Raw genomic sequence first — 17,149 nt, 5'->3', positions numbered from 1 at the left:
GTGTGTTTCGATGACGCAAGTGCGTATGGCTGTAATACCTCACACACACACACACACACACACACACACACACACACACACACACACACACATACACACATACAGAGAGAGAGAGAGAGAGAGAGAGAGAGAGAGAGAGAGAGAGAGAGAGAGAGAGAGAGAGAGAGAGAGAGAGAGAAAGAAAGAAAGAAAAAAAAGACAGAAGGTCGATATTCATACGCAATACACGCCCATTTACGTCCTTAGGTGACACTTCCTCTCGTGACGTCACAATCTGCATGCCACAACACCTCTGGCCTGAAACCACACACACACACACACACACACACACACACACACACATACAAGTATATAAAGGACCTTCTCACCCATCCCAAGGACGGGGGTGACTTGGTGGGGGGGAGGGGGAGAAGAAGGAAAAAGAAGTCGGGGAGAGGAGGGAGTGTTGCGCCACCTCTGCAGGGGCGGCATCAGTTGAAGGTCCCGTCACCCGTCACCCCTTCTCCCTCCTCCTCCCCAAGCCGAGGACACACAAGGCAACATGAGACTCTGGTTTCGTAGGTTTTCGTTCGGTATTACACGGGCTTAATTTACGATGTCCTTCATCTGTCTCCCCTTCCTCTGTCCTCGTCACTCCCTTTACGCTTCGTCCCTCCGCCTCCTCTTCCTCGCTCCACCTCATATCCCTCCTACTTTTCCTTCCTTCATCTGTCACCTCTTTTATCTCCTTAATCCCTCTATGTCGCGTCTTTTTCTCTTACTCCTAATGCCTTCCTTCCTTCTCTGTCTCCCTCGTTCCTCTGCCCTTACTGTTTCCTTGTTTTACGCCTTGTTCCTCCTCCTCCTCCTCCTCCTCGTCCCACCTCATGTTCCTCATAACCTCTCCGCGTCTGTCTCCTTCCTCCTTCCTTGCAACTACTACGCTTTGCGCAATACTTGCCTTCACCTCACGCCCCTCATACACTCCTAATGTAAGTGCAAGAGGGTTCTATGTCTCAGTTATTCAGTATTATTTATTGTTATTAATTTCTCATTTGCTCATACTTTATTTATTATTTACCGTTCATTGTTTATATGAGCCTTGAGTGCGTATTTTTTAGTTCTTATTAGAGCTGTCACGCTTGGGACGAGCCGCGCGTCTGTCTCGGAGCGTCGCGTTGCTGTGTCGAGGCGTTGCCGGTCAGTGTGTTGTGTCAGACATCCCCCAGTGAAGATGTGACCTTGAGATACATTTTTTTTTTTTCACATCAAACTGGTGCGGCGGCTCGTCTCTCTCTCTCTCTCTCTCTCTCTCTCTCTCTCTCTCTCTCTCTCTCTCTCCTCTGATCCGGTTCACATACGACCATTCGACCTCGTGGTGGTAATACAACTTCCTGCCACACTAATCTTCCGACAAAAAAAAAAAAAAAAAGACATCGCCGATCTCGTCTAATGAGTTTGCTATAAGCTCGCCGTTCAAGGACACTGCAGATGCTGTGGGAGTCGGTCAGTGGTTCATTATACCTGGACTCATTGTACCCACGCAGCGACCAAGGCCCAACAGCAGAATAGACAGGTACCAAAACATTTGAATTATTCAAGAAATTATTTATTTATCTCCATCTGTATTTCAGACCTCTTCTCCTCGTCCTCCTCGTCCTCCTTCTTTTCCTCAGCTATCGTTAAACTTGAATGATTTTGTCGGGCAGAAAATTGTAGGGTTATTTGTAAAAAACGTTGGGGTGATTATTCGTTTCTGATTGTAAGTGAAAGGTGAAAGACTTGTTTGCTCTGACCATTTATTTTTATTCCCTTATTGAGAGAAGAAAGCCTTGCCCGTCATTTTCCCCTCCAATATTCGTCCTCTCTCGTAATCCATTTTACTAGCGACCTTACGTCTTCTCACATTGCGTCCTTCATTTTCACTCACGTACACACTTCATAAACTCAATTCATTCTCACCACCACCACCACCACCACGCACTAATAAATATATCACTACCAGGACTAATATACTGTCACTCCTATTAACCTGACACCAGACTCTCCTATCACCGTTTTGCACTATTGACTACTACCAGTACCGTCACCATCACTATCATTATTACTGTCATCCTTACCATCACCATCACTACTACTCTCATCACCAACCACAATAACTCTAATAGTCACCACCATAAACGTTACTATCACCACCACTCAAGCCTAGACAACACTTCCCTTTACGCGTATTCTCATAACACACAACACTGCTATTCATCACCACTCGTGCCCTCGCTGGTGAACACGCTTATGGTAATGTGGAGGTTGGATACAGGCTCGTGTTTCTGAACGCTTTTACTCTCTCATCAGGACTATATTCGCGAGGTCACTGAGATGATTAGTCGAGTTTTCATACTGATAATGGGGAATTCTTGTTAAAACATCACTGAAATCATAAACACATCTTCGGCTACTAATGTAAGAGATGAGACGAGGAAACGCTTAGGGATACTGGTCATAGATTCAACGCCATACGAGAGCCAGGGGACAAAAACAACAGGTGGTGCACGCTCAACATGCTTACCCAAAAAAAAACAAGGGAATAATTGTCATCAGTATTGCGTCGCGTCCCCCAGTAAAGGTTACCAGCATGGGAGGGATTTACAAGACCACCACCGGTTGAGGCTGAGGCTGGCGGCGGCTGCGGCTGGTGGCAGCGTCACGTGCGGCGCCTTGTGACGGGCGGCGTGGCGGTGGCAAAGGGGGGTGGTAGGTGAGTCTTAGGGGTGACGTAAGGTGACGCGTAGCCAGTGGGGGGCGAGGCGGAATGAAACCAATCAGCGCGCGCGTACACACACACACACACACGTACATCCCCAGACGCAGGACAGGAATCAGTCAAGGGAACCCACCCCTACCATCCCCGTCATCCCATCGGCCCGTTTACTTCACCCCGCCCCGCCCCGCCCGGTCCCGCCCCACCCCGCCCCGTCCCGTCCCATCATCAAGAACCTTCAGATGGCCGAGGTGCCAATGAGTGAGCCGCGGAAGTGCTTGCCTTGTTTGTTTTTATCCAGATTACGCCGTTTTCTCGTCCTTGTCCTCAGGGACGACTCATGTTTCCTCCCTCCCTCCCTCGCTCCTCACGTGTTTTTTCCTGCGTTCTCCCGACAGTTTCCTCCCTCTGGCACAATATTAAATTAACCTTTGGAACCGTCTCGACATTACGCGCCGTGACACAACCATGGGAGTTGAGAGAAAGAGAGAGAGAGAGAGAGAGAGAGAGAGAGAGAGAGAGAGAGAGAGAGAGAGAGAGAGAGAGAGAGAGAGAGAGAGAGAGAGAGAGAGATGTAACCAAGGTAAAACCAAAAGAGGGAAGAATTATCAGTGTGGCGGATAATCATGACGTTTTCTTTCTAGTAGAACATCGTCTTCTTACGCTTCTTTATGTTCCCTCTTGCTTTTTTTCCCTCTTTCTTTTTGTTCTCCCTCAATGCTTCATTTTGCGTCCCCGGCGCGGCCCCGGCGCTGCCTTGTGAGGCGGCAACGAGTGAGGAAACGAGGAAGTGGCATTTCGGTTGGGCTTGTTAATTAACTCACCTGTTGCGTCCCAGGACAGCGAGGTCGGCTGGTGCGTGGAGGGAAGGTCTCGTCTGGGGCGCCTCGCTTTCTTTCTTTATTCTGTGGAGAAGGAAGAAGAAGAAGAAGAAGCGAGGGTTTTTCTTTCCGTTTTAATTAACTCTGCACGGTATTAAGAATTTTTTATTATCATTTACCTGTTATTTTTATTGCACTTGTTTTTACGAGTGTATTAGAGTTACTTTTTTTCGCTAAGATGCCTAAGTTTCTGGAAAAATTAAAGTTACTATTACGATTGTTACTATTATCACTACTACTACTACTACTACTACTACTACTACTACTGATGTTGCTACTACTACTACTACTACTACTACTACTACTACTACTACTACTCTGCTACTACTACTACTACTACTACTACTACTACTACTATCATTGGACTCCCCACAGGCTAACAAAGAAAATGACATTACTAAACATAATATTCTGTCTTTTGTCGTAATAATATTATAAACTCGTGACTAAATACCGCATAAAGCAGACAAATAATTAAGTCGTGATCCTGTGAGGAATGGCTTTACGAGTAACAAAGACCATAGCTACAACTGTACTAAAATATAAATACAAATAAAAAAAAAATTGCACTTTTTAAAACTTTCTTTTTATTACCAAATATTATAACAAAAACATCAAACGTGCTGGAAGGGAAGGAGGAAGAGGAGGAGGAGGAGAAGGAGGTGGAAAGGAAAGGGAACGACAAGGGAGAGGTAGAGGGAGTGAGGGACGCTTCATCATTTCCTCTCCTTCCTCCGTCGCCTGTTTTGCACTGCTGCCCTTGAAAACTCACGCCTCGCTCTCGCTTATCAGTTACTCCAAGGCCTTCACGGGGCCCAGCTGATAAGAGAGAGAGAGAGAAAGAGTGTGTGTGTGTGCAAACGCACACAGATTTATGCAAAAACAGAGATAACAGAAAAAGAAAGGAGGGTAGAAAAGTAGAAAATATAGCGTGTGAGAAAAGAAAAGAAGTAGAAAATGTTGAGAGGAAGAGAGGAGGTAAAGAGAAAACACGTGAGTGAGTGAGGAAGGCGTCATGACAAGAAGGAAGACGAATGCTGAGTGATGAAGAAGAAATGAGGTGAAAGGAAAGGAAAATAATACACACGAGCAAATAAGTAAGTATCTAACACAAAACAAATAAACATAACATTAAAAACAAAACAAAAAATACAGTAACGCTGCACAAACACACGAAACAATAAACAAGGACAGAGAGACCCAAGCCAAGCCTGACCAGTAGCGTAAATGGGTGAATGAGTATTAAGAGAACAACTGCGTTTCATTCTACCTGCCTCACGTGCTCCTCTTTATCCCCACACGTGCTCGCTCCTCAGCCTATATCACTCCGCCGCCTCATCCCCCCCCCTCGACTATATTAAGAACCACCACCACCACCACCACCACCACCACTACCACTGACATCACCTTCATCCTCCACCAGTGCTACATTCCTCTTTAGGTATTAATAAACTTGTATGAGACATATATTGGACAATTAGCGACACGAAGGTCATGTCAGGGGAGAAAACACGTGTAAACTAAGTGGTGGTGGTGGTGGTGGTAGTGGGGGTAGGAGTGGTCTTCAAAGCGTCCACGTGTTCGTAATAGTGTTAACCAAGGTGGTGAGTTAATTAGTCAATCAGTTGGTTCGTTAGTTATTCCGTCGGGTGGTTCTTCAGTCAGAGAGTCAGTCAGTCAGTCACTTGATCGGTTAGTTAATAATCATATAATCATTTAGTCAGTCAGTTAATCGGTCAGTCAGTCAGTCAGTCAGTCAGTCAGCCAAGTCGGTCAGTTAGACGGTAAGTCATTAAGTCACTAATAATAACAGTCAACTATCCAATCAATCAGCAGGTCAATTAGTCAGATAGTCAGTTAATAGTTTAGTCAGTCAGTCAATGAGTCAGTCGATCTGCCAGTTGGTCAGTTATTCAGTTAATCGCTCATTTTGTCAATCATTCGAATAGTCAGTCAGTCAGATGATGAGTCAGTCATTCGTTAGTGAGTTAATGAGTCAGTCTGTCAAATAACCAATTAATCAGACAGTAATCAGTTAATCACTCAATCAGCAAGATGGATAGAGAGTCAGAGATTCAGTCAGTCAGTCAGTCAGCCAGTCGATCAGTTAGTCAGTTAGCCAGTCTATCAGTGAGTCACTCAATCACCACCTTAGGTAGACACCGTACTGTCATTGCAAACCACGTCAGCTTTGAGGAGGTCACGTGCTCTGGTTCATACCACAACTGTGCGGGCACGGAAGCCAGACACACTCAGCTCCCCTCATAAAGTAAATAATCATGATCCTGCAGCAGTCTCGAAGCGTAAACAAGGCTATTCAACCTCTTCTTCCCGTACCCTCCCTCCCCCGCTCACTCCCGCCCTCTGCTTGTTCCCTGCACGTGACGACCCTCCTACTTCTTAATCTTTTTCGCTTCCCCTTTTTTTTTCTGCTAGCTTTCCGTACACATCGCCGCACGTGCCTGATGACTGACGCAAGACCCCACGTGCAGGTGTGAGTTAGCACGTGTTCCTGTCCTTACTGATTGACAGCACGGAGGCGGCGGCGTCCTGGCGTCTTGGTTCATCCTCGCCTCTTGTGGCTGTGGTGGTCAGAGGCTGCAGATGCGTGTGGCTAATATGACGGGAGGTGGGAGTGATTGACTTAGCGGGAAGGTGGTACACGTGCTTGGCGTGTGGCGTGTGTGTGTGTGTGTGTGTGGATAAGTGTCTCATGAGGGGATAATAATTTATATTACAGGGCAAAACGTGTTTTCTTCTTCTTCTTCTTCTTCTTCTTCTTCTAAATTCTTTTCTTCTTCCTCCTCTTCTTCCTCCATATCTCCCCCCCCCTCCTCCTCCTCCTCCTCTACCTCCACCTTTCCTTTTCCACTCCCCCAACCTCCTCCTACTTTACATTTTCCGGACAAGGACACAACAAAAGGACAACACAAAAGAAAAAAAAATCCACAGTGAATATTTTCGCGGAATAAAATTAACAATACTCATTTTTTCTCCTACCCTTTTCACACCTTGACGGACGGACGGACAGACAGACACAGGGACGTAGGGAGGGAGGGAGGGACCGAGGGAGAGATGCACGATTTATAACTCCACACTACGTACGTACGTGTATCTATCCTTCACGCTTCCACCTGGCAGGCGATCAATGCTGAATTAACCTTGGTCTCGAAAGCTAGTCCACCGCTGACGTGTGTGTGTGTGTGTGTGTGTGTGTCGCGGGAAGAGAAATGACACTCCGTCCGTAATTACCCACAAGTAAAACATTCCATCGCCGAGGTCGCGGGTGAGGGAGGCTAAGTGAAGGTCGGCGAGCGTGAGTGGAGGTGACAGCGGCGGGAGGGAAGGAGATGGGGTGCCGATGCTGAGGAGGAGGAGGAGGAGGAGGAGGAAAAACACAAAAGCAAGACATAGGAAAACCAGGTAAGAGGAAAAAGAGGAGGAGTAAGAACACAGAAAAAAAAACACACCCACACCCACACACACACACACACACACACACACACACACACATAGGAAGAACAGGGAGAAGAAAGAGGAGGAAGACGAGGAATAATACTAAGGGAACACAAAGGAAGAGCAGATAGCAGCAGACTAGTTGTTCCTTACCGAGTTAGCTCGTCTGCGTTTACTTTGCTATCTAATGTAGGGTGAGAGAAATGGAATAGTAAAAATGAGAGTTGAAAGAAGAGGAAGAGGAGGAGGAGGAGAGGTAGGAAGAAGAAAGATGAAGCAGAGAACTAGAAAGAAGGGGACTGATGCGACGGGAGGAAACGAAACCTGAAGAAAGAGAAAGAAGAAGGAAAAGATGAAGACGAAGGAGAATGGAGAAGGAAGAGGAGATGATAGTGGTGATAGCGGAGGAGGAAGCAGAAGCAGATGACTTATAAAACGAGGGCAATAAAGATAATAAGGATGAAGAAGAAAAAGGTTAGAGCTCCAATGTATGTATGTGTGTGTGTGTGTGTGTGTGTGTGTGTGTGTGTGTGTGTGTGTGTGAATCCATTTCTTTTACATAGTCACTGAGTCGAGATACGTACAGGTTATGAAGTAATATTATACTCACGAATTCAGACCAAGCAGAGGAAGAAGAAAATATATCAAAAGAAGAGAAAAGAAAAACAAAACAACAAAACATGAATACCAGACTATGTAACAATCACACCTTGCGGACTCCACCTCATTCACACCTGTAATAATAACGTCAAAAATTATCACCTGGCTCACAGTTACGTACGTTGTGCAAGAAAGAGAGAGAGAGAGAGAGAGAGAGAGAGAGAGAGAGAGAGAGAGAGAGAGAGAGAGAGAGAGAGAGAGAGAGAGAGAGAGAGAGAGAGAGAGAGAATGCATGTCCTTTCGCCAGGGTAACAGTCACTTCCCGAAGTCCACAAGTAAGGACACACCATTTAAGAAGCAAGGAAAATATGACAAGGAAAGAGAGAGAGAGAGAGAGAGAGAGAGAGAGAGAGAGAGAGAGAATATAAGGAAGCTGAGAGGAAAAAGGAGGAGGAAATTAAGCTTGAATCACCTTCTCCTGAACACGTCTCTCTCTCTCTCTCTCTCTCTCTCTCTCTCTCTCTCTCTCTCTCTCTCTCTCTCTCTCTTACTTAAACAATACGAGGGAATAGAGTTGTGTGTGATGTGGCTGGGGAACAAGAGAGAGAGAGAGAGAGAGAGAGAGAGAGAGAGAGAGAGAGAGAGAGAGAGAGAGAGACCCCCAATGACACGATTCACAATGGCACGGATTAGTATATTCTCGTACATCCAGGCAACTCCGACACACACACACACACACACACACACACACACACACACCAATACGTAACATGCCAAACCCTCCACCAACAGCAGCCTCCCCTCGTGTGTTTCCCCTGGTCGTACTTTTCCACCCTTACCGCCACTCAGGCATACGTCCCTCTTTGGCGCGGCAGCAAGGGTGAGCCATAGCACCTTCTGGCTCGGCGGTAATGAAGATTCTGGAGCAGTGAAGGTCGTGGGGCAAGGTCAAGCAAGTGGCCCTAGCTGGCTGGTTATCAGGTTCCTGCGCGGACGGATTATATATATTTTTTTCTCTCCCTCGTCTCGTCGCGTCTTGGTGCAAACGACCTCTGTCCTTTGTTTCTCTGTTGTTTTGGTTTGACTGATTTTTCTTCTTTTTTTTATAGAGGGTGTTCGTTAATTGGTGTTGTTGGAATGATCATTGTTGTTATTGTTGGTGGTGGTGGTGAAGGTGGTGGTATTGCGGAGGTGGTGGTGGAAGTGTTCTTGTTGTTGTTGCCGCTGATGATCATTCTCTCTCTCTCTCTCTCTCTCTCTCTCTCTCTCTCTCTCTCTCTCTCTCTCTCTCTCTCAGTAAAGTAAGTTTCAGTTTGCTTTCCATGCAAGCTTTGTTCTGTAAAGATGACGTGTGTGTGTGTGTGTGTGTGTGTGTGTGTGTGTGTGTGTGTGTCCTGTTCGCCCTGGGAGGGAAGCTGCGCATCTCGGCCAGGTGGCTTGACAAGTCTCATTTACGTGTTTGTTGCTACACACACACACACACACACACACACACACACACACACACACATTTGCCCTCCTCATACTGTCCACACTCGTCCTTCTCTTCACCTTCCTTTCCCCACGTACCCCACTATGCTATGCGTATAATTCACCTTCCTCCCACGTCTTCCTCCCTCCTCTCCTCCTCCTCCTCCTCCTCCTCCTCGTACGTCTTCTCCAATCTTCCACAAGTCTTCCTCTTCCATCTCTCATTTTTGGCTTTTAACTTAAATTCACAGTGTGTTTCAAGTTATTTTCATTGTTATTTTCTATCCAGTCAGGGCGGTTTGACTCGTATCCTCCCCCTTCCTCTTTCCCCTCCCCTCTCCCTTCCCTCTTCCCTTCCCTGTTTCCTTCCCTTCCCCCTGTCCTCTCCCCTTACACACGCCGATCCCCCCCAGGTCAGCCAAGGTCACCCCTGCATAGGCATAAATTGGGTATGTTCACTTATTAATGTTACTTTGCGGCCCCTCCCCCCCACTCTCTCTCTCTCTCTCTCTCTCTCTCTCTCTCTCTCTCTCTCTCTCTCTCTCTCTCTCTCTCTGATCATCTTTTAATGGCTAATATTAAGGTAAACATCGTAATTCGTGCTCCTCCTCTTGCCCTTCCTCCTTTCTGTCCTCCTGCGTGATGAAAGCCTCCAGACGCGCCCCTTCCCGTCATGCTTACTTTACGCCTGCCCTTCACTTGCCCGGGGTCAGTCAAGATCTTGAGGGTAGTGAAGACATGGCCTCTGCAGCAACTTCACTATTGAGACACTCACTCGTAGGTTCCTCGATCTAGTCTCTCTTCCTTTCTCTTACAATGCTCCCTAAACTAGCCTCTGTATCGTCTCCCATTTTCTCTCCCTCCAATTTCTCTATAATTCCACTTTTCTTATCCTCCTTCTATATTGTGGCACTTTTCTCCTCTTTCTTTTCTTCCCTTTTGGCATTCTTTTTACACTGTATCCTTAGCCAACTTCTGAATATCCCTTCTTTTCTCTTCCTCCAGTTTTTTTCTTCTATTTTTTTCTTTTTTTTCACTTTTCTCAGTCTCCTTCTCTTCTTCCTTCTTCTATATCGTTTCACTTTTCTCCTCTTCCTCTTCTTTCTTTTTTATCTTTCTTTTACACTGCATCCTAAACCAACATCTGTATATTCTTTTTTCTCCTACTCCAATTTTTTTTTTTTTTTTATCATTCCACTTCTCTCCTCCTCCTCCTTATATATATTGTTCCACTTTTTATCTTCTTTCTCTTCTTCCTTTCTGATCTTCCCCTTACCCTGCATCCTAAACCAATTTTTATATCTTCTCCCTCTTTCTCCTTCTCCAACTTCTGTTTTTCCACTTTTCTCCTCTTCCTTTTATTTATTTTTTTATTTTTCTTGCCTTCCTTTTACACTGCATCAATTCAACTTCTCTCTCCTTTCGATCTTTCTCCTGTTCCTTTCTCTATCCTACGTCTTTTCTCCTCCTCTTGTTCGCTAATTTTTGCCATCTTGTACACTGCATCAATTCAATTTCTCTGTGCTCTTCCTTTTTCTTTTCCTCTTATATCATGCTCTCTTCTTACACTGCCTTTATCCTACTCCAACTTCTCTAACCTCTCTCTCTCTCTCTCTCTCTCTCTCTCTCTCTCTCTCTCTCTCTCTCTCTCTCTCTCTCTCTCTCTCTCTCTCTCTCTCTTCTCTCTGTTCCATCTCGTCTTTTATCTTTCCCTCTTACACTGCATCCTACGTACTCTGAGTCTTCATCCTCTTTATCCTCTTTTTCCTCTTCTTTCTCATATGCTCAGTTTTTTCTTTCTTTTTTTTCTTTGATTCATTCTTTCTTTTTTTTTTGTCAATATCTTGCAACTCTAACCCATCTCATCCCTCCTTCTTCTTCTCCTCCTCCTAGTACATCTTTCTTTCCTCTAACATTGCACTCCTTTTCTCTTCAGATCTTCCCTTTCTTCCTTTTCCTTCTAAGTCTTTCTCATCTTTATCAATCTACGTATACTCCCTTTAACTCTCATCTTCCTAATCCCTTGTCATCTCTTAACAAAAAAAAATTCACCCTTCTCAGCTTCTTTCTCTCTCCTTTATCAATTTATACTGCCTTTAACTCAGCTTCCTTTTCTCTTGTCATATCCTAATCTTCCTCGTGCTCTTAACACTCCAAAAACTTCATTTCATTTTCCCCTCCTCCTCCTCCTCCTCCTCCTCCTCCTCCTCCACGTCAATGACACCAGCACTGCAGTCAGCTCTCTTCTAATTTCCTCTTTAGTTCCAGCATCGTGTCCTCACTGCAGACACACCACAACATCATGGCAGTGTAAGAAGGCAAGGGCTCGGACTGTGCTGATGATAGGGAGTCTTCGAGATTCTCATTTATACATATACACGTACAGAGATGCTTTTCCTTCGTTATGACACTTGTCCTGATGTGAAGCAGTAACAGTTTTCAGGGTTTTCTTCTTTACGAGTATATGCAACTTTTACAGAACGTAGATACTTTCTCTTCATTAAAACACTTGCCCACGGTACATGAGTTACTAATTTTAGGCTCGTATTCAGAAGCGCTCTGCTCTCTCACCATGACTACTCTCAAAGGCCAAAGATACGATAAGCCGGATTCTCAAGAGTGTTTCTTCTCTTAATAATGTATAAATCTTGTTAATCCGTCGCTAGAATCGTAAAAAAAAAAAAAAAAAAAAAACTCTTTAAAACCGGTCTAATGTTAACTAGAGCCTCTTGAATATAGTAGAGGTCCAGCGCGGGTGTTTCAGAATATGGTGCTTAGTATTAGTTGTCATCACCACCGTCATACCTCCTACTCATCGATGCTATAATCGCCACCACTAGCTAATATCCAGCCAGGGTCGCATGATGTATTAATAATCCATCTTAACGAGACATCAGTTGCTTCTCTCAACCCTCTATTTTTTTTTTTTCTGTTGTTTTATCGTGATCTATTTTTAACTTGTGTCTTTTCTGCCTCTTTTGCTTAACTCTATTCTAGCTTGTTTTCTTGATTTTGTTTATTTCATCTTTTTTTTTCTTTTATCGTAAGCCTTTATTTCTGTTATATTATTTTCTTGTTTGTCTTATCCTGCTGTTTTTTTTTTTTTTTTATTCTAACTTGTAATCTCTATGCTACATTTTTCTCTCTATTCTGTCTTCCCCTCTATTCTACCGTGCCTTCTATTTAATCCTATTCATTTATTTCTATTCCCTAATGTTCTTTCTGTTCTATCCTGTTCCCTTCATTTCCATTCTATCATATGTTCTATTTTAATCCCATTCATTTCCATCTTATTATGTTTGTGTTCTATCCCGTTCCCTCCACTCCACACTGTCAACTATTCTACCCTGTTCTCCCAAACGTAGTTTATTATTAGTGGCAACTAGGTCAACCAATACTCTCGTTATAGACCAGCAAGTCTCCTGGTGTTTGACCTTCCTGTGTACAACAACACTGCCTCACGCTGGGGGGTTAAGGGAAGGCCGGCGGTCCCTTAGGTCATGTTCTCCTGTGAGAGGAAACACCACCACGCCAGCCGGCCCTCCTGCTCCGCCCCTTCCCCCTCACAGTATTCCACCTTCACGGTTCGTATTGCTACACAGAATAAACCGCCTGTACAGAAACGACCTTTACACCCGTCTGTGATTCACTTCCTCATGCCAGTATGCACCTTATTCTTCTCTTCAGCTCTTCTTCTATCATTGTTACGTCACTCCTGCTCCTTGTCTTCCTTTCTTCCTTGTCTTCCTTGTCATGCTTTCATCACTGGGGTGTATGGAATCTCTAATGAATGTTTCACAGGTGTCACAGACCAGTGCAAAACATATTATTGTTTATGATATACGAGTATGTACTTTATAGATAAGATGTTTATAGTGGAGTATTATGCCTTCAGCAAGTTAGTACGAAAATATTGAAATTAAAAGGAAACTCCAATTAATATATACCAAAAATATATGCATTTAAGTAACACATTACAATACATTTAAACATCACTGTCTGGCCTCACATTAACTAGACCTTTGGTAAAAGAAACTAGCTTTTACTCTTTTCAAAAATTTCATAAAAACGAAACACAATTCTTAACAGGGAACAAGAAACTCGATTTCAGTGTTGTCGTCTGGGCAAGTCATCACTACCTGGCACACCACTTCCCAAACACGAGGCTGCACCACCTGACCCATGACAGCCAACCCACGCGTTTCCACACTCACCCACTCACCTACATGACTACCTGTTCACTTGTACACCTTAACCTATAACTGCAGACACACACACACACACACACACACACACACACACACACTAGCATGCCAGCCCGCCCATCCGCCCACGTACACCACCTGTGTGTGGGTGGGTGCCCCTGCCTTCCTGTACCCACACAAAGGAAGTTGTCATGAGTCTGTAATTCCCTAAAGTGGACAAAAACCCGGTTATGGATGGGTCTTCATAACCTGTTTCACAAGGCCAGGCAGAAAAGGGTGCCGGGCGGGGCGGAAACAGGCGGTCAGTGGTGTTCCCGCGCCGCACTGCCCAAGGAAACGGTGCTTGCGCAAGTCTGCCCAGAGGACCGACCCCCAAGGTAACACTGAGAGAAAATGTTGTTCTGGCGCCTCACACTTGGCGTCTTCCTTATTCTGCTGGCTGTGGTTTCTTTATTGTGTGGTTTTCTTTCAGACAGCTGAGCCACAAGTAACAGGAAAACGAGTCTTATCTTAATGGCTGCGGTTTCTTTATTTTCTTGTGATTCTCAAAACAGTTTGGGCAGAATTAGTGCGACATTTTGCACAAAAATACCTACTTCTAATTCCTGCGGTTTTCTTACGTTATCATTTTTTTTTTTTCAGTATAGTCTAGACTTAAGTAATACAATGACTTGTACAGTTTATTTTACTCGTTTTATTTATTTATTTTTTTTTTTCATTCAGATTTCCACGTGTTCTTTATTTTCTCCTCTTTCTCATGAAGGTCCAAGTGCAAGCAGCATGATAACTTACTCATAAAATCAAATGAGCACCATAAATTTACTTTTCTTCAACAGCCGAATGGCGCAGGTGTGAGCTAGGTTAGCCACAGTAGGTTAGCCACAGTGATGCTCATAGAATGAAAGGTTTCCGTGCTCCCGTGACCTACTCAACTGTGGGGACATAAAATCTATCATTTTATCGTTCCCAAGAGTACGTGTGGTCTTGTCACTGGGTAGGCACAGGCATACAGACAGCATCGCGCCTCGTGGTGGCAATTTACGGCGGCGAACCAGCGTCCCTTCCATCCTGTGCCTCCCTCAGCCTCTTGACCCAGTTCAGCACGACCTCGAGGTGTTGGCCAGACCCTCATTCCCTCAGACCATTGTCCTCCTCTCGACGCCCTCCGTGTTTTCTCCGAACAATCCAAAACTGCATGTTGACAACCGATGTTTTATTGTCCCACCATTCAAGGCCAGAAGGTTCCATAATAACGTGTTTGCCTGAGGCGGCCTTGACTCCCTTTCACGGTATATAGGGGAGACTTTTCCATCACGTCGCCACTGCCTGCGTCATTCCGCCCTGAAACACGAGTGAGCAACTTTTCCACAAACTCGGAGCGAATGGCGAGGGGAAAAGTTTGTTTGGTTTATTCTGTTGCGAAAAAAAAGATGAATAAAAATAACGAAAGGGCATTGGTGGGAAACAGTTGTTATTTTTTTTCACACGTGATTGCTGAAGAAAATATTTAAATACGGCACGCGTAACACTTATTTATGTAGAACATCACACAAAGATGCTGGCGATGAGACACGTGTTTGTTTGTGTGTGTGTGTGTGTGTGTGTGTCGTCTTTAATTCCTTCACTGCTGAGGTTTCCTTTCAAACTTAAACTGTCTGGTACAAGTTTAAAGCATAATCTTCAAGGCCACACTTGATGGATGGAGTGAGTGAGAATTTCAAACCCTTTAGTGGCTGCAGTCTTATCCTGGCCCAGTGACATCCTTTAGAGTCACTCAGATAAGGCATCAAGCGTCATGGAGTCAATAGCGGTCAAGGGGTTAACACGCGGCCTCAACAGTTTTTGCGCGGCACTGCTCGGAAGCCCCTCAGGTGTGTTAGGTGTCTCAGGCGCCTCGTGCGTGTGTGCGTTAGTCGCGGCAATACTTCCAAGGCTTGAAAAGTGTTGAATTTCTTTTCATACTCTTTACTTCCGCTAACTATTGTGTGTGCATTTTTTCTCTATTGACTGAGTTTTCTTCCAAGGAACTGATTGTGCAAAACTGGGTTAAGACGACAACAGCCACTGCCGCCATCACCACCCTCACCATGACCATGAGAATGACGAGATTGGTGATGGATGATGACAATGACAATGATGACAATGATACTGATGCTGGAGGTGTCGACAATACCTTACTGATAAATAAGGTTCCACATAAACATACTTTCCTGCCTATTTTCTGAGCACACCCAACATTCCCTATGAGAGCGAGACAAAGACCAGTGTGTCTAAACCAACACTGATGTACAAAAACACCATTTGAAATTTATCTAAGGGGCTCATAAAAAAAATTAAGAAAAGAAAGACATGAGTTTAAGGCCATGTATGTAGACTGCCAGGCTAAACACAAGGAGTGGTTCCAGGAAGAATGGCTGGTGTCACTTTACAAGGAAACCAATACTTTTATTTTTGTTCGAGATTGGTGTTACTTAATGACAACACCTAGAGGCCTTTGTTTGAGAAAAATTAATACAATAAAACATTCCATCCAATGTGATTTTTTTTTCCAGTTTGGTGTTATTTAATAAAAGCAATTAGGTTTTTTTTTGATGGAAATGAGTATAACAAATCATTCCCAGTTATTATTCTCTTATTCAAAATCTGATGTACACGACCACTACTTGTTCAATACCCATTACGTTCCTTACTTCTTTCATTTAAATTACCTCACGTCAAGTGTGTGCGCGGCCTCCACCACCAGATGAAGGGACTCCTGTGTCTCAGCACGCAGGAACACTCGCTCGTAAGTACACACGAGAGTGAGGACGAAAATTTTCAGATAACGACAGAGCAAGTTTTCCTAATTTAGAATAATAAAGACAACTGGAATTACAACACTCTTGTCTCCATCTTCTTCTCCTCCTCCTCCTCCTCCTCCTCCTCCTCCTCCTCCTCCTCTTCTTCTTGGAAGGTGAAGGGTGTTCTGCATGTACCGTATAACAAGAAAATAACTGCATCATGAGGTGAGGAAAGTATTCGCTTCACCGTCACTTCGCTGCCTCATGAAGGGAAAACTCGTCCATTGTGTTTCCTGAGGGCCGTGCGTGAGGAGAGGGCGTCCCGCTGTCCGCCGCCCCGCCGATCACTCGCTGACTCACGTGCTGAACGCCAGAACAATATTAATGAGGCAATTATCAAGAGACCGCCACGCAGATGAATGAGAAACGCCGTTCTTTCCACATTAGGCGATTGTAATGGAGACTGTGTGTGTGTGTGTGTGTGTGTGTGTGTGTGTGTGTGTGTGTGTGTGTGTGTGTGTGTGTGTGTGTGTGTGCTGTGTGTGTGTGTGTGTGTGTGTGTGACTGCTTAAGAAAGGCAATTATTTCTGACAGTAATGTTTAGTATGTGTTCACTTTTATTTTCCTTTTTTTTTCAACTATGTAATAAAGTCGTTGAAATTGTGACAGTGCCCCGCGTTCCTCTCGTTGGAAAGTGAGCGAAGAGGTAAGAAAGTAGCACACTGGATAAGGTGGAAGGGAGTTAGAGGAGGAAGCAGAGGAGGAGGAGGAGGAGAAAGAGGACGAGGAGGAGAAGACCTGGGGCAGTGAGGAGGGGAAGGAGCGGCGGTCGGTCACAGCGGCAGGTCGTGTGCGGGGCCACGTGGGTTGGCGCTCACGGGTCGGTCAAGCTCGGCTCCCCTCGCCTCCCCTCTCTCACGGCGGGCGGTGGCGGTAGGTGAAGGGAGGCGGGCAGGAGGAGAGAGGGAGAAGATACACAGAGAGCGGTTGAGTGGAGTAAAAAGGATGAAAGGTAGAACA

At 45.0% G+C, this 17,149-nt stretch overlaps 1 long non-coding RNA gene across 1 annotated transcript in view; it reads right to left on the bottom strand.

Moving 5' to 3' along the window:
* LOC135093796 (uncharacterized) overlaps positions 1–17,149 on the bottom strand; it is a 109,391-nt gene that overhangs the window by 34,407 nt on the left and 57,835 nt on the right. The window contains exon 3 of the long non-coding RNA XR_010263491.1: positions 3,562–3,642. This is a non-coding gene — a long non-coding RNA (uncharacterized LOC135093796). The remainder of the gene's footprint in view (positions 1–3,561; positions 3,643–17,149) is intronic.

This window comes from Scylla paramamosain, chromosome 3, assembly GCF_035594125.1.
Source record: "Scylla paramamosain isolate STU-SP2022 chromosome 3, ASM3559412v1, whole genome shotgun sequence".
Lineage (NCBI taxonomy): Eukaryota > Metazoa > Arthropoda > Malacostraca > Decapoda > Portunidae > Scylla > Scylla paramamosain.
This window is presented reverse-complemented; position numbering and strand designations above follow the sequence as displayed.